General features: G+C 39.2%; 1 long non-coding RNA gene across 1 annotated transcript in view; it reads right to left on the bottom strand.

Moving 5' to 3' along the window:
- LOC145525689 (uncharacterized) overlaps window positions 1–24,762 on the bottom strand; it is a 65,645-nt gene extending 40,883 nt beyond the window's left edge. Inside the window, exons 1-2 of the long non-coding RNA XR_014068364.1 lie at window positions 24,706–24,762; window positions 24,072–24,154 (exon numbers count right to left, since the gene is read on the bottom strand). This is a non-coding gene — a long non-coding RNA (uncharacterized LOC145525689). The remainder of the gene's footprint in view (window positions 1–24,071; window positions 24,155–24,705) is intronic.
- Window positions 24,763–25,282: the final 520 nt, after the last annotated feature.

Below are 25,282 nucleotides of genomic sequence, written 5' to 3' on the forward strand. Positions count from 1 at the left end.
AGACAAGGCTGTGGTCCATGTGCTCAGATTGGTTAGTTTTCTGTGACTGTGGTTTTCAGTCTGTCTGCCCTCTGATGGAGAAGGATAAGAGGCTTATAGAAGCTTCCTGACTGAGGGGGAAAGTAGGTCTTGTTCTGATGGGTGGGGCTATGATCAGTAAATTTTTAATCCAATTTTCTGTTGAAGGGCGGGGCTGTGTTCCCTCCCTGTTATTTGAGAGTGAAGTTGCACAGTCCTGGCCAACTTTTTGTGATCCCATGGACTGTAGTCCACCAGGCTCCTCTGTCCATGGAATTTTCTAGGCAAGAGTACTGGAGTGGGTTGCCATTTCCTTCTCCATGGGATCTTCCCAACCCAGGAATTGAACCCAGGTCACCTGCATTGCAGGCTGACGCTTTACCTCTGAGTCACCTGAGGCCAAACTATGGTGGAGGTCATGAAGGTATTGGTGATGTCATTCAAAAGGTCCCATGCATGCATTGCTACACTCAGTGCCCCCAATTCTGCAGCAGGCCACCACTGACCCATGCCTCCACCAGAGATTCCTGGACATTCATGGGCAAGTCTGGGTCAGTTTCTTGTGGGGTCACTGCTCATTTCTCCTGGGTCCTAGTGTGCACAAGGTTCTGTTTGTGCCCTCCAAGAGTCTGTTTCCCCAATCCTGTGTAAGTTCTAGTGGCTCTATGGTGGGTTAATGGTGACCTCCTCCAAGAGGGCTTATGCCACACCCAGGTCTACTGCACCCAGAGCCCCTGCCTCCGGAGCAGTCCACTGCTGACATGTACCTCCTCAGGAGACACCCAAACACAGTTCTGTCTCAGTCTCTGTGGGGTCTTTGGGTCCTGGTACATACAAGGTATGTTTGAGCCCTATGAGCATCTCTGGTGGGTATGATTCTAAACACAATTTTGCCCCTTCTACCATCTTTCTGGGGCTTCTCCTTTGCCCTTGGACGTTGGATATCTCCTCAAAGTTGCTCCAGCACCACGCAGCCACTGCTCCAGCACCACATAGCTGCCGCTCCAGCACCTACTGTCTTGCTGGGGCTTCTCTGCCCTTGGACGTGGGGTATCTCCTCATAGTCACTCCAGCACCGTGCAGCTGCCACTCTAGTGCTGAGCAGCAGACAGTAGCATGTTAAGTTTAGTATGTGCAAAACCAAGCTCTTTATCGCCTCATTCTTCCTCAATATTTCCACCTCAGTAAATGGTAACTTGGAAAAGACCTTGATGCTGGGAAAGATTGAAGGCAAGAAGTGAAGGGGGTGCCAGAGGAGATCGTAGAGGACAGGGAAGCCTGGCATGCTGCAGTCCATGGGGTCGCAAATAGTTGGACATGACTGAGTGACTGAATATCAACAGAATGGTAACTTTATTTTTTCAGTTGCTCCATCCAAAAGTTCTAAATCAAACTTGACTCATCTCTTTGATTCACATTCATACCCACATTCTGATGGTGGTTTAGTCACTAAGTCATATCCGACCCTTGTGACTGCATGGACTGTAGCCCACCAGGCTCCTCTGTCCATGGGATTTCCCAGGCAAGAATACTGGAGTGGGTTGCCATTTCCTTCTCCTGGTAATCTTCCCGACCCAGGAATCAAACCCTGGTCTCCTGCATTGCCTGGAGATACTTTTTTTTTTTTTTTTAAGATTATTTTATTATTCGTATTATTATATTACTTATTTTTATTTTTTTTGCTGTGCCATGAGGCCTGTAGGATCTTAGTTCCCTGACCAGAAATCAAACCCAGGCCCCCTGCATTGGAACTGCACAGTCTTAACCACTGGACCACTAGGGAAGTCCCAGATTCTTAACTGACCGAGCTATGAGGGAAGCCCTTACCTACATTCTAACCATTAACAATTTTTTTTTCTGCCTCAAAATATATCTAGAATCCAACCTCTTTCTACCACTCTTTTGTTACCATTTAGATCACATAACCATCCTCTCCTGTATTAGTCAGGATTCTCCTTAGAATCAGAACCAACAGAATAAAGATATAAATACAGATGTCAGTTCAGTTCAGTTCAGTTGCTCAGTCATGTCTGACTCTGTGACCCCATGGAGTGCAGCACACCAGGCCTCCCTGTCCATCACCAACTCCCAGAGTTTACTCAAACTCATGTCCATTGAGTTGGTGATACCATCCAACCATCTCATCCTCTGTCGCCCCCTTCTCCTCCCACCTTCAATCTTTCCCAGCATCAGGGTTTTTCCAGTGAGTCAGTTCTTCGCATCAAGTGGCCAGAGTACTGGAGTTTCAGCTTCAGCAGCAGTCCTTCCAATAAATATTCAGGACTGATTTCCTTTAGGATGGACTGGGTGGATCTCCTTGCTGTCCAAGGGACTCTCAGATGTAAGAGGTGTCAAAAATTACAGATGTAAGAAGTGTCCAAAATTCAACTGAGTAAATTTGAAGATTGAATTTGCTTAATTAGACAATTCATGAGTCAGGCAGCATCCCATCTAGTTACTATAAGGGTGCTCTGAGTGGTTATACAAAGTGAAAAGTTTTTATAGGAAGAAGGATGGAGCAAGGAAGCTATTTGCAATGAAAAGAAAGAATTATTTTGGGCCAGGGCTTCTTTTGAGCATTGAGGGAATGGCAGTAGTTTTCTAATATAGTTGCCTCTTCTTCCTCTGAGGGCTGAGGAGGACCCATGTAGCAGATTACTTCATTGGTTCTGACCAGAGATATTCTAAACTAGTTGATTAAGATTACATTTCTGGGGAAGGTTGAAACTGCAGTTAGGTTAGGTATTAAATCTAAGTTAGTTATAATGGGCATTAGCACAGGTGACACCATTTTGGGCCTGTGGTTTTTCTCTTTAATAATTTTCTCCTTTTGATCAGACTCTCAGTCTATCTGAGGGATGTTGTAATATTTTAAGGCATTAGCAGCACTCTCAACTATTGCTCTACAGCTTTGTTGATCTTTGATGGGATCAAACACATGTAATATTACAGGACATGACTTCAGTGTCATAATTTTTAAGTTGGTCATTTTCTTCATTCGTTTTGTGACACTTCAGCCTGAGGGACATCATTTGCTTGGAAGTTATTGGCTGCAAACTTGCATTTAAGGTTTTGAGAGAATGTAGGATAGTTACGATAATTTCTGGAATTATAAATCTAGGGAGATTATTATGATAGCTATAATCAGGTTAATTCCCAATGTCTGGAGTGCACTTAGGAGTCATGGTTCCCAAGATTCAATTCAAAGAAGGACTCCTTAAAGAAGTCACCTTTTTAAGCCAAATGACTTACTCAATTATCTTATATAACTGAGTTTCAGCTTCCCCAGAAGTGTCAATCTAAGTGTAGTAGGTGGTGGTGGCCATAGCACAGGCACCTCCTTGCTCAGTTAGAAGATCATCAAGAGCTATTCTGTTGTCAAAACTTTGGCCAGAAAGTCTAAGGATTTTTCTTGGGAAGCTGGTTTCTTAGCAATGGACTGTTTCCGAGAGTTAAGGAAAGGTTCCTAATCGTAGCTTCATTTGCATTTACCCCTAACCTGGGTAATAGGACTTTGCCAAAGAAAGTGAACCCTGAATTATGAAAGGCTTCCTGGTAGGTTTTTTCTAGAATAGTTAGGGATACAGTTAAATAACTTAAGAGGCATGGTCCAGTTATATGCCAGTCATTAGGCATTTATAGTCACAATGAGAATAACAATCACCACAGACAAGGACAAATTTCATCATAGCACAAACTACTCCCACTAAGGTGGCACTGTTAATAGATTCTTTCTTCAAGAGTTACTGAATTTGCCCTTCGAATCCAAGGGTCAGTATGGTTTTCAGCACATGTGAGAAGAGAATCTCCTATCTTGAAATAGTCATCCTCAATGCCTTGGAAAGATGGGTACTGCTGATGAGAATCTAGTGGGGGCAAATCTGATCTAGATAATTATTCATAGATTGAAACCTTTGGTAGAAAAACGCTTTCTAAAAGATTTGTCCCCCTCCCCTTAGGAGTATCTTAGGAAATGCAGATGATGTTATTAGCTTTCTAAATCAATGTCAGAGTAAAGAAAATAATGAAAAGAGTAAAGAGTTTCATGGATAGCTAAAGTAGGAAGTCTTGATCCAGTGTCTTGGGTAAGTATAGTTTTTCATCAATGTCAGTTACTTTTTTTCCTCATCAGTTTGGCTCAGAAGTTTCCAATGCTTGTGCAGTACCAGGTGTCAAGTGGGGCTTTTTTTCAGCTGTGAAATGTACACCAAGTCCCTGAAGTTTGACTGCCATGTGGGTACTGAGAAGGACCTGGTACAGACCTTTTTAAGGAGATTTAATCACTTTCTGTTCTTACTGATTCCAAATCAGAAGGGTGGGAAAAAAACTGTAAATGTTAGTTTGGTGAATTATAGCCAGATATTTGAGGAAACTAGAAAAATGCAGGATCCAGTTCAATTTACAGTTATATTAAAATAACCCCAAAGACTAGAATCTAACATCTACAAAAGTATAAACATAATTTTACTCTCTACAATTAGCTCTATTTTTTAAGCAAAGAGAATTATAGTAAAAATAACTTTTTGTATAAAAATTTTCCCTTATTATTTATTTAAGTACAGCAAGAAAAGTGATTGACCATTTAAGTTCTTTTTAAGGCTGCTTTGTGGGCACAGTTTATAAAGAGTTTCAGATTTTATGTGGAATATCATTTCAATCAAAGTTTTAGTTATATAGCCAATGTTTCCAATTGTGTCCTATCATAAGCAGCATGAAAATAAGAATACTCACTGACAGTTTCTGAATTCTAAAAGTACCAGGTAGAGAGAAAAAGTAAATGTTTCATATTTGTTCACAAAAGTATATCTTACCAAGTTGTAGGTATCTTAAGACAAAAGTTTGTTTTAAATCTGGAAAAAATGGCCGTTGAAGAACCAGGAATATTTTAAACACAAATTTATAAAATAATAATTATTCTCAACAATACATTCATTCCTATGTTAATAAGCTTTGTTCTGCTTGAATCCAGATTTTCCATTAGTTTTTTTGACTAATAAAGGATGATAAAAACAGTTATAATTCCAAGAATTTTGTGAAGTTTTTTGTTTATTTGTTTTTGCCCAGTGAAGTTGGTGCCTCAGTTACTAGGGCTTTTAGGTAAATTCTATAGGAATAATTATGTTTTAGAAATGTCTATTTAAGGGTGATCTCTCCAAATATTTGGTAACACAAAATTTTAGAGCTGTGTTAAATTAAGTTAAACGATGGTAGTTTATTGAATAGCTGGGTCATTCTCAAATACAGTAAGGTTCTAAGACATCAATTACTACAGAGAAAAAAGATAGAACTATAAATGCATATGTTTGATACCACCCCTGAGATGCTCTCAATAAGAAAGCAAATATTTTAGAAATTATCTCTGCAATTTATGTTCACCAGTCTATCTACGTAATGCTAATGTAAAAATGGTTCCTAATTACTTCTTCAGTTCAATTCAGTTCAGTCGTCCAGTCATGTCTGACTCTTTGTGACCCCATGGACTGCAGCACGCCAGGCTTCCCTGTCCATCACCAACTCCTGAAGCCTACTCAAAGTCATGTGTTAGTTTTCACTAAAAATTAAGGTTTTTAAGAGTTGATGATTCTAATTTAAACATGTAATTAAAGCTAATAAAATAATAAAAGAAACATTTCAGTATACAGTAGTAAAATAGGATGCATATTTTCAGTAAAGAAGGTGTGAGGAATGGAACTGCATTTTATTAAGGAAAAAGAAAGCAAGTCTGTCTTAGAGTTCATTATTTCTGGATGGAAAAAAGAAATAAAGGATGAACTAATATTGATACAGAAAGTGACAAAGGATTTGCGGATGGCCAAAATTGGCTAGATTTAGATTGAAATTAACTAAACAAGTGAATTTTATTGTTAAAAGCAAGCTGGTGCAAGACTAGATTAGATTTTCTCTCTCTATTAAGAGGACAAAATATCCTTGGAATGCTGCTTTTGATACTAGATTATGAGTATCTGTGCTTCTAAGTGACCTGTATTTGCTTTTGAGATCTCTTGTAACTTTGGTTAGGTTAGTATAAACTGGGGAATACACAAAAGGAAGAATGTCCAATCAAAAGTCTACCACAATCTTATAAGGAAGGAATGTTTATAAAAATCTAAATAAACCAGGATCAGACTTGAGTAATGTTTATGTGAGTGAATCCACTGGTCTAGGTGATTAATTGGAATGTGAGAGAGAGAAAGAGTAATTGGGACTGAAGATATCGTGGTAATGATCACAGAGAAAGAGAAAGACAATCTGCTCATGAAATCCCTTCATCGGAGCAGTGTTTGATGTTCAGTTATTTTCTGGTTGCTACAAATATTGATCACTATTATTCAGATGGGAAAATTCAGATGGAGATGGAAAAAATATTCAACATTTGGGGAAATCTCTCTACCAGTGTTATGTGTTTTTAAAAGACAGTATGGCTTTGAAATCTTGACGCTGAAATCACAAGGCAGGCTCTTAAAATATCAACCGTCTCTGGCTGAGCCTTTTTAAAGGAATGACTCCCAGCTTTCCATGTTTATGAACTCCTCCATGGACCATCACGGTAACTTATTTTCCTGGCTTCAGCCCATCTCTATGAGTTCTCCACTTTTATGTGTGTCTCACTCAAGCTAAATTATCTGTGTGACTTGGCAAGTCTTAGGTATGAGCCTGTTAGTGAGTTAACACTGCCACCTAGCATCTGAAGGGGATCTCTGTTGTCTTCTAACAGTAGACTCCCAGCGTCTCCTACACCAGACATCATTGCCAGAATTTCTACCTTGAAAAGAGCTTGTTTACAAATAATTAGCAATGCGATTGGAGAGCTTCTCATTTTTACTTCAATATTTTGGCATGCTGTGCTAAATGTTTGGACTGTCCGTCATTGGAGAGTGCCAGAGAGAAGTCAGGACAGCTGTGCATTTGTGTCTATGGTGTGCTTGCATCGATGTTCTACTTCAGGATGCAGAGATGGAGAGGGAGGGTGGGAAGGAGCCTGCAGATCATGAAAAACAAACAAACAAACAAACTCACAGGTGGACTAGTGTAGGAGGTAGCAACAGATTTGAAATCAAAGAATTGAACAGTTTGTCAGGAGTAGGGGTGGTGGGAGCAGAAAGGATGTAGGGAAATAAATAAAAAGGACAGGAGAGGGAATGGCATAGGCAGGAACAAAGAAGGAAAATGTAAATATTTGAATCATCCAAGGAATGATCTTTCTCTCCTCCTCTGCCCTGGCCCCTTCCTCTTCTTCCGCTCTCCGTCCCCCTCCTCATCCTCTTCTTCCTCACTCTGTCTTCCTCCCTCCACCCCGTCTCTCACATCTCATCACACTTTTGGCTGAATGCAGAGGACTCTTGCAGACTTCCCTGCCATACTGCCTAGAACCAGCATTTCTTGGTCAAGGCCTGATTTTTTTTTTCCCCCAATGTATATTTCTTGGGTTTAAATACAGTATTTTGTGCCTGGTTAGTTTTGATATGTGTGATGCATGAATGGAAGATCGACAGGTGTTCAGGTCCAGTTATTATTGAACTGGTCTAAAGGGACCTGTAGGTTCTGAGCTCCTGGAAACTACTTGTTCTCAAGAATTTACAGAGATCACAGAAATATGCCCCTTGTGCATCTAGGTTTCTGGCAAAGACCTTTCAAAAAACCATTCTTACGTGCTGCTTTGAGCTGGGTTTGAGAACACTATTTCTCCCTGCTGCCCTCTGCTGTGACAGTTTGATGTTTCAAGTCTTCAAAGGTTTGCTTTAGGGAAATGTTTATACATCTGAAAGAAATTGTCCGGGTCCTGATACCTATGGTGTTTTCTTACCAGCAGCAATCCCACACCAAACCCCCAATTTGTCACCATCTGACTTCCTTCCTGAGTGGCTGCCTTTTTTTCTTTTCTTACTTTTCTCCTTCCTACATTTTCTCCAGAATAAACCACCTCTCACTTTAATCACTAACATTCATATTTCCTGCTTCTCATAATATGTGTTTGTGAGTGTATCTGTGTCTCGGGCAGCCATGAAGCAAGAATTGCTCCTACTCCCAAGACGTGGCAAATTCCCATTGTAAGATTATAGTCAGGGACAGAATTCAGGTAAAATAGAGTCACTTGGCTATTGCTATTTCCTACACTGACTTTTTTCTCTCCTTCTCCTTCCATAACTGTCCTTGTATCTTTTAACCTGTCCCCTTGGGATACTATATTTGCAATTTCCGAGCAAAACAGCTCAGTATTTGACTTCCCTAATGCTTGAAAAAGCCATTAATAAAATCAAGTCCACAACAATCCTTTCATCGAGCTAGGCCACTAGTCTATATACTGGTTTGTTTTTTAATAGGCTCATGTATGTATGTTACCTTTTATATATTGCATTTCATTAGGCCTAGGTAGATTGTAGGTAACACTAGTGGTAGAGGACACGCCTGCCAATGCAGGAGACTTAAGAGACATAGGTTAGATCCCTAGGTCGGGAAGATCCCCTGGATAAGGAGATGGCAACCCACTCCAGTATTCTTGCCTGGAGAGTCCCATGAAGAGAGGAGCCTGGCAGCCTACAGTCCATGAAGTTGCAAAGAGGCAAACTTGACTGAAGCGACTTAGCACAGCACACATTAGGCCTCTCTCTTGGGCTGGCATCACCCCTCTATCACCTGTGACTGTGGAACACTCAGAAGTAGAACTGCGTGTGCCATGCTTGCTGTCCTACTGTGGTATCTTAATCTTACTCCATGAGCAGCAAGACCTTCTCCACACTGGTCTTCCCTCCTTCACCCCTGTAATGTCTGTGTGAAAATTTCACATGAACCCAAGCTCCTATGAGCAGGGCTGCAGCAGGACCAGCTGGCAGCAGAGTTGCATTGGACAGCGGACAGCACAGAAATAAGAATTAAAACCATTTGTCTTCTTTCCATTGGCAGCCAGGGGAAAGCTGCTGGGAAAGGTTATGAATTCTAGCCTTTCCAAGGTGACCACAGAGAAAAGGAAGAAGGTCGGGGCTTTGGGGGAAATAGTAGCACAGGTTAAGATATGGGTTAGGGTCTCTACCTTTTTTGCATGGCAATTCTGTACTTGTGTAGTTTATATTTCATTCAGATAAAGGTATTCCATGCTTTCAATGTGGAAATACAGCAACACAGTCTGCTTTCTGAACAGTGCTACATAAATCTAACCCTTTACAAAACCACTTGGGCTTCTCTTTGTGTAAATTGAATCTGGTGATATATTGGTAAATTTAAGAAGCAGATCTTTTTTTATGATTTGGGAGAAAATCCATTGGTTTAAATTACAGTTTTGTATTTTTGAATACTTTTTTTAGCATTGTGGATTTGGGGGGATGGGGTGGAAACCATGACAGACATCAACTAGTCCTCCTTTTTCTTTCCTTTTCCTCCTCTTTAATATTCAGAATTCTAAACACTATATGTCTCAATACATATGAATCTCTCAGACAATAAAATGTTTATAGTTGAGTTCCACTCAGTGAAGTGTGTATCTGTTATAGGAAAAAATTGCTGGTTGGAGCTGGAAATTTGCAATAGACACACACAAGCAGGCATCTTGGTGTAAATCACAGTAGAACATGGAGCTCTTCAAACTGAATTACTCCAAGGAGCCATTGAGAATGATCAGGTCTTAAAGACAATACAGAATTCACAGAGAAAGCCTTCAAAGATTATTTTGTACATGATATTAAAGGCAAGCATTAATTTTTCTCTTCAACCTCATCTAGATGTCAGGGTCTATCCTGAAGTAAAAAAATGGAGAGGCCTTGTCATGTTTATTTTATGTCTTTTTTTTTTTTCTTACGTATTTGTTGCTGCTGCTGCTGCTAAGTCGCGTCAGTCGTGTTGGACTCTGTGCGACCCCATAGACGGCAGCCCACCAGGCTCCTCCGTCCCTGGGATTCTCCAGGCAAGAACACTGGAGTGGGTTGCCATTTCCTCCTCCAGTGCATGAAAGTGAAAAGTGAAAGTGAAGTCGTTCAGTCGTGTTTGACTCTTCACCACCCCATGGGCTGCAGCCTACCAGGCTCCTCCGTCCATGGGGTTTCCCAGGCAAGAGTACTGGAGTGGGGTGCCATTAGACACCCTTAAAAAGGAGAACTGTAAGCACCGAACATAAAATTAAGTATAATTTAAATATCAGGGGTTAATATTGGTTCCATCTTTATTTAAGCTTCTTAATGCTCCTGAATTTCCTTTTCCTAATCTATGAAATGGAATGAGGGTGCTTTCAGATCCTTCGTTATAAATCAAATTATAGATATGTATGCTCTCTCCTGCAGTTTACTTACATTTCTCACATCACCCTTCTCTTCTATAACATGCCTATATAGCACTTTTTAAATGCAGATGGCACAATTTTTAGAGCTATAGAATGAAGGTAGTATTTATCTCAGAATTTCTATAGCTCTGATTACCTAAATATGCTAATAGAAAAATTAGGCTAAGAAAAAGAGTAACTAAGCAAGATATTTTCATAGTTATGTTGAGTATTAAAACTTCAGAAAATGTATTAACCAACCTACAATTACTTGGGGGAAAAGCGAAAGGAAACTGGGTATAGAAGATTTTTTTTTTTTTTTTACATATTTTAGTCCTTTGCCATGATATTTGCAAACGGTAAATATATGAAAAGAGGAAGATGTACCAGGCTCAGTTCATAAGCTACCCCAGATTCACATTTCCCTTGGTTTCTGGTTGAACAGTATTGTAATATTATCATCTGTGGGTCTCTTACAATTTGGCAAGTCTTATGAGCAGAGACACTAACTGCCTTTGTTCCAGAAATGAAGACAGTATCTTCTTTCAGAACAAAAGGCTGGTTTGCTTAGTAGTGTCTATTATAAGTAAGAATATATCTTTTCCGGGGCAAAGGTCAGACAAGCTTGTTGTTACTGTTCAGTCACCCAGTCATGTCCTACTGTTTGCCACCCCATGGGCTGTGGCACGCCAGGCCTCCCTGTCCCTCACTATCTCCCGGAGTTTGTCCAAGTTCATGTTCATTGCATCAGTGATGCCATCTAGCCATCTCTTTCTCTGATGCCCTCTTCTCCTTCTGCCCTCAATCTTTCCCAGCATCAGGGACTTTTCCAATGAGTCCTCTTTTTGCATCAGGTGACCAAAATACTGGAGCTTCAGCTTCAGCATCAATCTTTCCAGAGTATATTTAGGGTTGATCTCCCTTAAGATTGACTGTTTTGATCCCCTTGCTGTCCAACGGACTCTCAGGAGTCTTCTCTAGCACCACAGTTCGAAGGCATCAATTCTTTGGTGTTCTGCCTTCTTTACGATCCAGCTCTCCCAACCCTATTCAACCACTGGGAATAACATAGCCTTTACTATACGGACCTTTGTCGGCAGAGTAATGTCTCTGCTTTTCAACACACTGTCTAGGTTTGTTATAGCCTTCCTGCCAAAAAGCAATCATCTTCTGATTTCATGGCTCCAGTCACCATCCACAGTGATTTTCGAGCCCAAAAGGAAATCTGCCACTACTTCCACATTTTCTCCTTCTATTTGCCATGATGTAATGGGGGGTGGATGCCATGATCCTAGTCTTTTTAATATTTACTTTTAAGCCAGCTCTTTTCACTTTCCTCCTTCACCCTTATCAAGAGGCTTTTTAGTTCCTCTTTCCTTTCTGCCTTTAGAGTGGTATCATCTGCATATCTGAGACTGTTGATGTTTCTCCTGGCCATCTTGATTCCAGCTTGTAACTTATCCAGCCCAGCATTTCTCATGATGTGCTCAGCGTATAGATTAAACAAACAGGGTGACAGAAGACTGTCATACTCCTTTTTCGATCTTGAACCAATCAGTTGTTCCATACAGGGTTCTAACTGTTTCTTCTTGACCTTCATACAGGATTCTCAGGAGACAGATAAGATGATCCCCACCCATCTCTCTAAGAGCTTTCCACAGTTTGTCATGATCCACACAGTCAAAAGTTTTAGCATAGTTGATGAACAGGGATAGATATTTTTCTGAAATTCCCTAGCTTTTCTATAATCCAGTGAATGTTGTCAGTTTGATCTCTAGATCCTCTTCCTTTTCTAAACCCATCTTGGACACCTGGAATTTCTTGATTCATATAATGCTGAAGCCTAGCATACAAGATTTTAAGCATGACCTTTCTAGCATGGGAGATGAGTGCAATGTTTAGCACTCATCCGATGGTTAGCATATTCTTTAGTACTACCCTTCTTAGGAACTGGGATACTGATTGACCTTTCCAGCCCTGTGGCCACTGCTGCATCTTCCAGATTTGCTGACATAATGAATGCAAAACCTTAATGGCATCACCCTTTAGGGATTTGAATAGTTCTGGTGGAATTTCTTCACATCCACTAGCTTTATTAATAGCAGTGCTTCTTGACTTCTCACTCCAGAATGTCTGGCTTTGGGTGACTAACCATACCATCATAGTAATCTGGTTCATTAAGATCTTTTTTATACACTTCTTCTGTGTATCCTTTCCATCTCTTCTTGATCTCTTCAGCGTATATTAGGTCTCTACCATTTTTATCCTTTATTGTGCCCATCTTTGGGTAGAATGCTCCCTCGATGTTTCCAGTTGTAAAATCTCAGACCCTGCACAGTTCTTGATAAGCAGCAGCTTGTCCTTTTTCCTTGGTTCTAGGTCCAACTCTCTATGATTGTTAGCCTCACCATTATAACTATTGAGATCTCTAGTTTTTCCCCTTTTGTTGTTTTCTTCTATTATTAAACACTGTTCATTGAAGAAGACCTTCTTTCTTCTAGCTATTCTATGAAACTCTGCATTTAATTGGATATATATTTCCCTTTCTCCCTTGCTTTTCATTTCTCTTCATTCTTCCACTATCTTTAAGGCCAGATAACCACTCTGCCTTCTTGCTTTTTAATTTGGGATGATTTTGTTTGCCACCTCCTATACAATATTACGGACCTCTGTCCATAGTTCTTCAGGCACACTGTTAACTAGATCTAGTCCCTTGAGTTCATTTGTTACCTCTACTGTGAATTCTTCTGTGATTTGATTTGCTTAGTAGCGTCTATAATAAGTAAGAATATATCTTCTCCAGGGCAAAGGTCAGGCAAGCTTACAGCCTGTGCATTCCCTAAGCTCTGAGTTATTCTTTTAAAGAACAACCTATCACATATCAAGGGCAACCTGACCCTGTTCAAGTCACCCGGTGGGAACTGGGGCTCAGGAAATGCACAGATGCTGGCACTCTGGTTACTGTTATCACTGACCAGCAGTCTCATGTCTTCTGCCAACATCCAGGAGGCGGATTACTGGTTAACTGAGTAAAATCTCAGACCCTGCATAGCTCTTGATAAGCAGCAGCTTGTCGTTTTTCCTTGGTTCTAGGTCCAACTCTCTATGATTGTTAGCCTCACCATTATAAACTATTGAGCTCTAGATAGTGCTGGCTAAGAGCTGAAACCATATCAGCTCCCTCACTAGACTGGACCTCTAGAGGCAGCTACATGGAGAGACTAGGTGACACAATGCACACGTGCAGGAAAGCTAAAGCTACATTGGGTGAACTTTGTTGGAAGGGAGAGAGGGGTCAGGGAGCGAGCCTACAAAAAATGTGTCTCACACTCTTCTCTTGGAGAGCCTCCTCTGAGATGCAGTCTTCTCTTACTCCTCTCTAACGATAGTCCAGATGCCTCACTGGTGTCCCTCTTTTAATTCTTTCTCCTCCTTCCTTCCCTTGCTCCTTTTCCCTCATTTTGGCTTCTCTGAGATCTGATTCTTCAACACACAGTAGTATAGAAGCTTTTGCCACAGGATTTGTTTTCTAGAAAACCTCGATTAAGAGAGGAGTTTAGAATACTTGCACCTCAATCCTGAATTTTTGCAATTAAAGCAAGTGTGTGTGAAAATTGGCCAGCTGTCCATGTGAGCTTTTTAAACATGAGCAATCTGGCAAAGGTCAATCTATGCAGTAGCCTTCTCTCAGGCACAGCAGCAGGCCAGCCATCTTAAAGCTGTTACATTCATCTTCCTATAATTGAAAAAACTGTCAAATAATGATATTCATAGTTGATAACTCTCTGCAGCTTTAGAAATCAAGATTTTACATAGTACACTAGGACTGTTACTATCATTATCATTGTTTTTTACAATGGTTGTAACTGATATAATACATAATTGAATTATTTAGAGGAAATCTTTGATTCTGGGTTCCAGGCAGATCAAGGTATCCTGGTTTTGGTACTGTATTCCAATTCTGTTTAACATGGATGAAGTCTAAGAATTCATGCCCAAGATGCAAAATCATCAGAAGAGGAAAAAGATGACCTGTACAGATCAGGGGTTAAAAGATAGTCTTAAAGTTTGATGGATAGACATGGTTTCAAATGTTACTTTCATCACTTCCTAGCTTTCAATATTTATCAAACACCTTCATGTGCTGTTATGTGTTGAATTGTATCCCCCACCAGCAAAATATATATGTTTATATTCTAATTCTGATGGCTTAGACAGCTAAGAATCCACCTGCAATGCAGGAAACCCAGGTTTGATCCCTGGTTTGAGAAGATCCTGTGGAGAAGGGAATGGCAACCCACTCCAGTATTCTTGCCTGGAGAATTCCATGGACAGAGGAGCCTGGTGGGGGTTACAGTCCCTGGAGTTACAAAGAGTGGCATGATTGAACAACTTATACTTTCCCTTTTCATTGTAACTCTTAATACCTCAAAATATGACCTTATTTGAAAATAGTCATTGCAGATGTAATTAGTTAAATTAAGATGAAGTCATTAAGACGGACCCTGATCAATTATGACTGGTATCTTTATAAAAAGATATATAGGCATAGAGAGAATGCCATGTGCAGATGAAGGCAAGATCAGGGTGATATTTCTACAAGCCAAAAAATGCCAAATTGCTAGTAAGCCACTTAGGGGAAAGGCATAGAATAGATTCTTCCTCATAACCCTCAGAAGGAACCAACCCTGCCAATACCCTGATCTTAGACTTTTAGCCTCCAGATCTGTGAGACAATAAGTTTCTGGTGTTTAAGTCACCCAGTTTGTGGTACTTCATTACTAAATTCCTAGACAACTCATACATGTGCTCTGCTTCATGCTGAAAAGAAGTGAACAAAATACAGACATAGCACCAGCTTTCATGGAACTTACAATCTAATATAAGATAATAAGCAAGTAAAATATAACTATAAACTGTAATGTCTTAGGAAAGAAGCAAAGAGGATGGTATTAGAGAAAATTAGTGATAGAGGCCAGAGTTACCTTAGATAGTAACAGTGGGAAAATTTCTCAATTAGGATGCAATGTCTAAACTGAGAACTTCCATTCAGAGAGTTCTGGGGTTGGGAGGTTGAAGTGAGAGAAGCAGCACCTGTGTACACCCAGAGACCAGGGAGTACTTAGAATACAACAAGAACTTAAAAAGTGAAACATCTCTATCCTGGTAAGTCAGCGAAGAAGGGCAAAAGATAAATTGGACGCTGAGGCTATGTCATGTGGTTATCCAGATGGAAACAATTTGGAGATTTTAACCAAAGAAGTGACGATCTGTTGTACTTGAAAAGCCTCATTCTGGCTTTTGTGTAGAGAAAAGATAGGGAAATATAAGAAAGAAAATGAGTAGATCAGTTGAAAATTCATCCCAGCAGTTTAAATGAGAAATTAGGAAATGGCAACCCACTCCAGTATTCTTGCTTAGAGAATTCCATGGACAGAGGAGCCTGGTGGACTTACAGTTCATGGGGTCACACAAAGTCAGACACGACTGAGTGACTAACACTTTTGTTAACATGAAGGCATGAGAGATGGTGCAGAATGGACAGTTGAGGGATTTAGTGTGAAGAAAGAATTAATATAACTGGATAATTATTGGAGTTAGAGGAGTGAAGGAAAAGAAAAAAATCAAGATGGTTTCTAGGCTGTTGGCTTGAGCAGACAAATGGGCAAATAGTGGTGTCATTTGCTTAGAGAGAAAATGGAGGAAGAAACAAGTTTGCATTCCTATGTGTGAAAAAAGAGAAGATGAGACAGAGGAGAAGAATAAAGAATTTAGTATTATAAAGTTGAGATCCTTTGAGGAATGAAACAGAAATGTCAACTGGGCAAATGGTATATAAGCTTTGTGTTTAACACAGATCTGGTCTAGTGATAATAATTTGTTTTTCATCAGTGTATAGATTGTACCTAACACTATATGGGAATGACTAGGAAGAGAGTAGAGGTAGAAGAGAGAATATACACTCAAGCCTTAAGGTAGATGTTAAGCAAATTATTTAACCCCTTTGAAACTTAATTATATCACCTGTAAATGGAAATAATACTACACACTCTTAAAGTCATGTGTGGACTAAATGAACTCATGTTTATGTGTAAAATGTAATTCAAATCATAAAAACGGAATACATGGTGGTTATTACTATAATCATATGAGTATTTCTGTTTGGTACTGAAGCAGCAGGAAAGATGGAAGTGGAAGGCTGAAAAACGGAAAAAAGTGCCATTTTTTAAATTCAATGGAAAGCTTCAAAAAGTAAGGATGGTTAGCTCTTTAAAATGCACAGCAGAAGCAAGTGAAGAATGAGCACTGAGAGTGGCCACTGTATTCATAAGGAGATTTCAGAGAACTGCCTTGCTAGGACAGCAGGACTCAAACTCATGTGTAAAAAGGAGAAAATCTGAGTAGTTTTAAAGGGCAGGGGCAGTTCAGGTGAATACTTTTTCCAGGGAGAGGATTATGTGTGAATTATCAAAGATAAAAAGGTAATTATTGAAGATATTAAATGATGTACCTGAAGCCTGATTTAAATGCTGGGCAAGATACCACTGACAACAGAGCCAGAGGCCCTCCCCTTGGGGCTAAACGTGGGCTTGATTTCTGGGAGGCAAGTGGTCTTCAGCTTTGATAGTGTGGGTGGCCACAGTGAGGAGAAGGCTATTTGAGATGGATAGCTGGGTTCCATATAAATGTGGGAAGACAATCACTTCCAGGATGGTAGGCAGGAGAGAATAAAGGTCAGAAACCATGAAGTAGATGGTAAGAAGGGAACACCTCATGACCAGGAAGAACTTCAAGATTAAGTACAATGTATGAGACTGACAATTGAGAAAGGGTTAAACTGTAGAGAGAGATATGGCAGGTAAGGAAGGGAACAGACTGAGGGCCCCCAAATCTTATATTGATGATGTGCAAACCTCTTGGTGAGTGAGGTCAGCACATATCAGTGAGAACAGGGGAAACCATGAGACAATATTGCTATACTGATCAACCACATTGATGTTGACAGTTTCTGTAAGTAGAGTTGAAGGAAGGATAGAAGACTTTGTAGTTATTCAGATAAAATTAGCATGTCTGATGAAACATGTACTTAATATAATGCATGCTAGAGCTTAAAGCATAGTTTAGACAGAGAGAAGGCCCTTGTTAAGTTTAATTGTATGCTGAATTAGAAAGAAAAATAAGATCACTCCTAATATTTGAATTGTGTTGATGTGAATTTCAAATCACATGAAACTGAAGGGAAGTCTTTGAGTCATTTTTCATTGTTTACATGGAAAGAGAAGCCAAGTGACCCTATTCAAAGAACATATTTTCTCCTTGTTTTGTATTCCTATAGTCTCACATTAATGTTAGATATGTGGCAAAGGATGAGTCTAGTATGAATGAATGTATACATGTATGTACCAGTGTCCTATCTCTGGATGAGTTTCAGCATAAATTGGCCAATCATGGGTCAGATACTGTGGAGGGAGTTTAAATTTCAGATGAAAGAAAGAATGGTGTAACCTATAAACACACTAAGCAGTACATCTTAAAATTCTGAGAGAATCTGAATTTAAGAATTAGTAGATCAAGGCCAGCCCACCAGAACATTCTATCTGAGACAAAGCTCATTTATATATATATAAACGTCCAAGTTCCAAATGAACATGTGCTTTAGTTCTCCCTAAAACTTACCTAGGAAAGCAATAGTTTCCTGTCTTAAAGTTTTTACTAGAGAAAGCTTTGCTTTCTTAGGGAATATCTTTTTTCAACTTAAAAAGATTATCTGTAGGACTTTCCATCAGAAAATGCTAGAAAGGAGTATTGAAAAGAAACAGAGCTAAAATGCTATTTACATTTGACGTGTTTTCTTGAAACAGTCTTTAAAGAATATATATTTCTTTAGATAGGAGCTGGAAACCCAGGTATAAAAATGTAATTACATTCATTCTTCTCTAGTTAAAGAGCATTTCATAAATAATATATTTTTTACAAGAGACTGTAGCAGTGCTAAACATTATGGCACTGTATCAGACCCAGGAAGTTAATGATATTTTCCTGGTGAAATGTGAAATTTGCCACCTCAATCTGTTTTATGGAAAAAAAAATTAATTATATTATTTAAGTTGTTAATGAAATGAGTAGAATCTTATTTTCTTCTACAGCAATGCTTTCTTTGTTACCTCCACTTTCTTTGGTCTCCATGACACTTTCATGCCTAGCCATAAGACAAATGTTATATTAACAAAATGGCGTTGAAATTAAAATAGCTGTATCTAACATTTGTATTAAACTTTACTATCAAATTATACTATCACAACTCACTTATTAACCATCTTATGAGCCAATATTATTATTTTCATTTTCATTGTACAGCATAGAAATTTAAAACTGAAGTATATAGATGCTCAGAAAATTTCCAGAGGTATATAGTGAGTAAAGAAACTAGGACTATCAACTTTTCTTGCTACCGTTCCATGAGTTGTTTTCTTTTTTTTCCCCCTATCTCCTCTATAGCTGTTCAAATTATACCTCTAAATTGGATATCTTTGGTACTTTCTTTAGACTGTCTGGGCCGAAAACAATTTCTCCTTATCTGAGCTATAAACTATCACCAGAAGAAAAAGTTAGAAGATAAGTCCTTGACTCTGGTGATGCAGTAACCTTTTGCTTTTAGGATATTTGGGGTATATAGAGGACTAGACAGATTTTTTTTTTTTTTTTTTTTTTTTATCCCTTCAAAACCTTTAAGCATTGGAAAGAGATTACCATGAGGCATCAAACATATTCACTTATCAATCTGACAATCTGACAATGCCTTCTGTTTCCGGGAAACAGAGCTGGTTGATTCCTTCCTTTCCGTGAACAGTGAAATGAGGACAAGCTTAGGAAACAAACTGAATCAAGTTCATATCCCATTTCCTCCATTTATAAGCTTTGTGGTCTGACAAGAATCAGGCATTGAATCTCAACTTTGCAATCGTACAATGGATGAGAGAATGTCCTTGAATTAGAGATTCCTTTCTTCTTAGACTGTAGGAAATTTATGTGAAGAGACTATCATAGATACTTGCTAGAATCCCCAGCAGTACCTGGTTACTACTGCTATTTCTGCACCAGGTCTTGTAAATCATCCTGTTGCTGCTACCAGCCTTTTAAGAGCCTGCCCTAAAAATGGGTGGGAATTAGCATTAGAGACAGTATTACATAGTCTCCAAGAAGGTTATGTGCATTCCCCCAGTCGTCTACCCAATGCCTGTTCCTCCCACAACAATAACACAGCAGACTAAGGCCCACATAAAGAAACTAACCTATTTTATAATCCTTTCATGTATCGGTATAAGTGCTTTTATGTGATCTGGTAATTCCTTATTACTGTAAGAGCACCCCCAGAAATTTTAGGACCATCAGCTGGCTCATGTGGTGCTATAAATGCTTTTCCCATGTCTCATGAGCCCAGTGATCAGAAGATTTTTCTGATGTACTGAAATCAAATGAATATAACGTGGGACTACCTGAACCAAAAAGTAAATAATTTTTTTGTATGCTTTGTTTGCAGCACCATGGTGTCATAAAGCAGAAAGAAAAGAAATGAGGCTTGTGATCATTTGTATTGTTGTTGGGTCTTTTCCGTTCATGAGGTACCTGTGATCATCAGCTATGGCTGATAGACATGGGCAGGACTCAGAGCATAGGGCTCAGGTGCTGCGCTGCATATTAAAAAAGGGGATCCTAGCAACGGCATCAAATGGATGTTTTTGATTTCCTTTTGTAAATGTTTTTACTATAGTTTTGTGGGTTTTTTTTTTTTTAATAAAGATGAAAGCTAACAGATTGGCTGTTTTCAAAATAAGTATATTAATGGAACTAATCAGGCACTTGAATTTTAAAATAGATTGTGCATTGATTTTGTTAAAATAATAGCTTTTAGATATCACAGAAGCAACAAGTCTAAAGTGGGCCCAGAGCTGCAGTTTATTCATTGTGGGGAGGGGGAGTTAAGTAGATCAGAGTCTGGGCTTGGGAGTCAGATTGTCTGGACTCAGATCCCAGATCTGCACTTTCCTGGCTGTATAACCATAGGCTAGTCACATCCTCCCTTGGTCTCAGTTTCTACATGTGCAGAATGGGGATAATTATGGAGCTGTTGTCTGAATTCAATAAGATTAATGTATGTAAATAGCTTAACGTAGAGAGTGGCATCATCACAGGAGCTCAATTAGCAAATGTCAGCTGCTGTTGTTTTAGTAATTTATTTCCTCAAAAGATATTTATTGGATTCTGAACATGAACAAAATTCCAAACAAACATAAATAAGACAGTAAAACAGCCCCAGACCTCTAAGAGCTCACCCTCATGTGTGAGACACAGAGATGGATATGCTTATGTTCTAAATGCTCAGATAGAGGCAAGCATACCCTGAGTCCTGAGGCAAAATGAATAGTATTCTCTTAGTGGGAAGAAAGATGGGGCGCCAGCTACAGCAAGGATTGGCAAACTGTCTCAGTGAAGGGCCAGAGAGTAAACATTTTCAGTTCTGTAGATCAGTGTCTCTGTTTCAGTTCTTCAACTACACCATCATAGTGAGAAAGCAGCTATATAGACCCTACGTGGATAAATAGATGTGGCTATCTTCCATTATCATTCTATTTACAAAACCAGGCCTTTATTATCCAAGACTCTCCAGAGAAAAAGAACCACTAAGATGTGTCCATATACAGAAAGCGATGTTAAAGAATTGGCAAATGCAATTATGGAGGGGAGCAAGTCCAAAATCTGCAGAGTAGACCAGCGGGCCGGAGTCCCAGAGATGAGTTGAAACTGTAGTTCAGGTCCTTGGGCTGTAAGGCTGGAGACCCTGGGGAAAGAGCCAGTGGACATCTCAAGCCTAAAGGCCATATGCTGCAGAACTTCCCTCCTGCCTTTTGTTCTATTCAGAACAATATATGTGACCCACCCACATGGTGGAGGGTGGTCTACTTTACTCAGCATCCACTGATTTTAATGTAAATTTCCCTAAAACATCCTCCAAGTGGAGACATAAGACCAACCATTACAAGGCCTCAGCCAGATTTGGCCCACTATAGTTTGCCTACCCCTGAACTAGAAAGAGAATTCTTTCTGCTCAGCCTGAAGTGGTGGAGACCTGTTTTCCAAAAGCAGTGGTACTCTGATTCCAAGCTCCTAAGAACTAGTCATAGAGTACTCTGCCAAATCCCAAGGCTTACAGACCAGAGCAAGGTGCCTGGAAGGATATGAGATCAGGTTTGGTTATCCCCAGACCTCTTTCTCCCATCACTGAGAATGGGAGGGCCACTTGGCCTGAGCTTCATATCCAGATAAAACACAGTGGGGAGAAAGGCGAAGCCAGAACTCATAGTGGGACACTGTTTTCTCCCATAGAAAATGGGACTGTGGGCAGAAGAGGGAGTTTAGCAGAAGAAAAGGATTATGTAGGCACCTTCCCAAGTGGAGTAAACAAAGTTATGTGGAAAAGGAGCCCCTCTCCTAATCCCAACCCCATGCAGAAAGATCCCCATCATATTTGGGTGGAGGTCTGAGAATATGAGTCTGTTGGTAGAATAGGAAAAGAAAAAGACAATGGAGGAAGCAGAGGAAGGAGGAACATGGGAAAAGAGAGGAGCGGTATAGAGAGCAAGGGGGCATAACTCACAAAATCAAGCGAGAGAGGAAAGGTGATTTTTTTTTTTTTAAGTTTTCAATTTCAATAGTCATACTCTCTCCGAATATAAAAAGCAGGCACAATTCAACTCAATACTGAAGCTTGTGTGCAAAGTTAAGGAAAACTGAGACCTTGAATAAAAGGTTAAAGATGACTCTGTAGTTTTGTTTTGGTGGCATGGCTCTTCCTCAGTCATCTGAATCCAGCAAAGAAACAGTTGTCCTCCCTATATGCAAGACAGAATAAGAGACACAGATGCATAGAACAGTCTTATGGACTCTTTGGAAGAAGGTGAGGGTGGGACGTTCTGATAGAATAGCATTGAAACATGGATATTATCATATGTGAAACAGAACACAATTCCAGGTTCCATGCATGAGACAAATGCTCAGGGCTGGGCAATGGGATGACCCAGAGGGATGGGATGGGGAGGGAGGTGTGAGGGGGGTTCAGGATGGGGAACACATGCAAACCCATGGCTAATTCATGTCAATGTATGGCAAAAACCACTACAATATTGTAAAATAATTAGCCCCCAACTAAAAAAAAAAAAAAAAAAAGAAACAGTTGTCCTGATGAAATATCAACAGCCAACCCACAGTAAAACTGACAAATTCTCAAATTTTTTTAAAAGGCATAATTGTCAAAAAAATATCTGTCATCACATCTGCCCTCTGCATTTTGCTTTTTTAACACTTGTATATGTATTTTTTCTTTTTAAATCCTGAAAAGTAGACAGTAAAACAGCTTCTGGAAGAATTTACCGCCAACTGCCCACGAGTCTGGGAAGCTGAGGGGCTGGAGCAGGGCTGGGTCCAGAGAACAGGGAGGGGTCCTCCCCTCACCTCTGTAGCCTTACTGTACAACCAAGGGAGGGGATGGTCAGGGAAAGGTGATTTTTTTTTTTTAATTTTACTTTTAAAACGTAAAACTAATTCTGTATCTCTCTTCCTTAGATTTTCTGTTTCAAAAGCAAGTCTTCTCTAGCTCAAAGGATCTTAGAAGCCTTAATTCATTTAAATTGCAAAGTATTTCAAGACTCTTACATGGAAAGTATTACTGAAGTACAGAGCTTAGGTTCATCATTAATAAAATCAATCCTTAACAGCAGTCTTTTTCAAATTCACTGGCTCCTTGAGAATGCCTAAGGTTAGTAGTAGATGGCTCTCATCTAATAAAACCATCAGACAAGTGGAGGAATACATGTATCACAACCCCTTTAAGAGAGATTTGCAAGAACTGTGTCCAACATTAACTTGAAGGAAATGTCTTGGTACCAGGGTAGCTGACCTAAAAACCTGCATGAGAGTGTAAAGTAAGGCAGATTTTAAATGCCCCGGAAAATTTTATATTGTTCAGTCCTAAGCCAATCAAAAAGCTATGGAAGCTCTGTTTTCTGATATTTTTCTAAGTAAATATAATAAGAAGGAATAGAAGGGAAACTCGCTGTCACTGTGTTTCCAAAAACAAGGATGGTTTATATCACTGCCCTTTCATTCATTTTTAACAAATTTACTAAAGTTTGAAGTTAAACTATATAACCTCTCTGTTGACTTACAGTCAAAGTATTTTTTAATTTTCCTTTGTACTAATTTTCTTTGTTTATTTGCTACCCATTTACATTTTATAAGTATCATTTATACAAAATATTTGTATGAGTTATTTGTGTGGCACACTTTGTGGAATGATAGATATAAATAAACATAATAAAAATCATATTTGTGTAAAAATAAGACAAAACCAGCAGTCGCCAATTCATAAGTGCAAACCTTGATGAATATCTGTGGTTGTGTCAAAAACCCCTGTCTTTCACCTTTCTGGAAAATGTTTAGAGTTTCTTTTTTTTTTTTCTTAATATGTCTTTTCCTGTAACACTTTTTTCCTATTTCATAGATTCAATGGCCTCACTTACATCTGTGATGATATTAAGCATCTTTTTTCCTTTTACTTCCTACCTTGTCTGTGTTTCCTTCATTTCTTTTTCTTGTTTTTGTTAATTTTGTTTTTGTTTCTTTCTTTCTTCCTCTGTTTTGGTCTATATCTTTCAGATCATAACTCTTCTCGGTATCTGCTGATGCTTTGCTGTCCATTTATATTTGAGCTCAAGATGTCACAACTCTGACTGGAGATGGCAAGCTTTACCTTAGAGTGGTCAGCTGTTGAAATCCACAGGTCTTTTCTTCTAGATAGTGTTTCCCCAAGGAAGGAAGCTTCTGAGTTCCTGTCTGGAGGTTATAAAGCACATGGTCAGGTTTTTTTTAGAGCTCATCTAGGTGAGTAAAGGGGATAAAAGAGACTCAGAATTCAAGACATAGTACTTATCATTTAGTGTGTAGATATACATTTAATTCTTCTGATTTTAATATTTCATCCCAACCTCAACCTTTTCTGATATTCAAAGCAAGCTTTCTCAACCTCTGCATTATTGATGCTTAGGATTGAATAATTCTTTGTTGTTTGGACCATCCTATAATTGTAGGATGTTAGCAGCATCTCTGACCTCTACATCACCTCCACCCCCAAATTTGGAACCAAAACATCTTCCCTGGGAGACAAATTGAACCTGATTGAGAACCACTGTTCTTAGGGAAGCCCTCTTATTCAAACACTCCAGAGAATAATTGCCGTATTTTTTTTTCCACTGTGTATCTCTGTGTGCATATGAAAGATTAGGAAGGGAGTGTATTTGTCACGGTATACATATCTAGGAATCTAACTACATACAAGCTTTCAACCAAGCTTTGCATTTTTATCCCTATTGAATCTTTAGACTTACCTGGTACCAATAATTCTAGGAACTTTCCTGGGTTCCATGACAGTAAACCACTTGTTTCTTGGCTACCGTCATAAAGATTCTTACTCTTCTTTCATCTGTGAAGTCATAAAGAATTGTCCGTCTGATTTCAGCTTCAAAAAATTTCTTGATTTGTCTTAACTATAGCTATTTCCACTCCTATCATCTATGATAGTTGAGAGGGTTGTTTTAACCCCTTTGATTCTTGTAAACTTGAAGAAGGACAATTTATACAAGTGCATTCTCTGCTGTATTTTTGCATGATTTTTCAATATTAAATGCAAACCTTCAGATAATGTCTGTGTTTATGGCAGGCCAACTTAAAATAATGTCTATATTTGTGGTTGCGTATAGAAGTTAGAATGTTCATTTTATTTTCTCTAGGGCATTATTATTAATCCAGGAATAGGTGTTATAGATTGAACATTGATGTCTTTACAAAATTCATATATTAAAACCTAACTCTCCTCTGGGATGGTATTTGGAGGGGGAGGCTTTTGGGGGGTGATTAGGTCATAAGGACTGAGCCCTCTGTGAGTGGGATTGGTGCCTTTATAAA

Source organism: Giraffa tippelskirchi, chromosome 2, assembly GCF_054371585.1.
Source record: "Giraffa tippelskirchi isolate mGirTip1 chromosome 2, T2T-mGirTip1v1.2.pri, whole genome shotgun sequence".
In the NCBI taxonomy this organism is placed as follows: domain Eukaryota; kingdom Metazoa; phylum Chordata; class Mammalia; order Artiodactyla; family Giraffidae; genus Giraffa; species Giraffa tippelskirchi.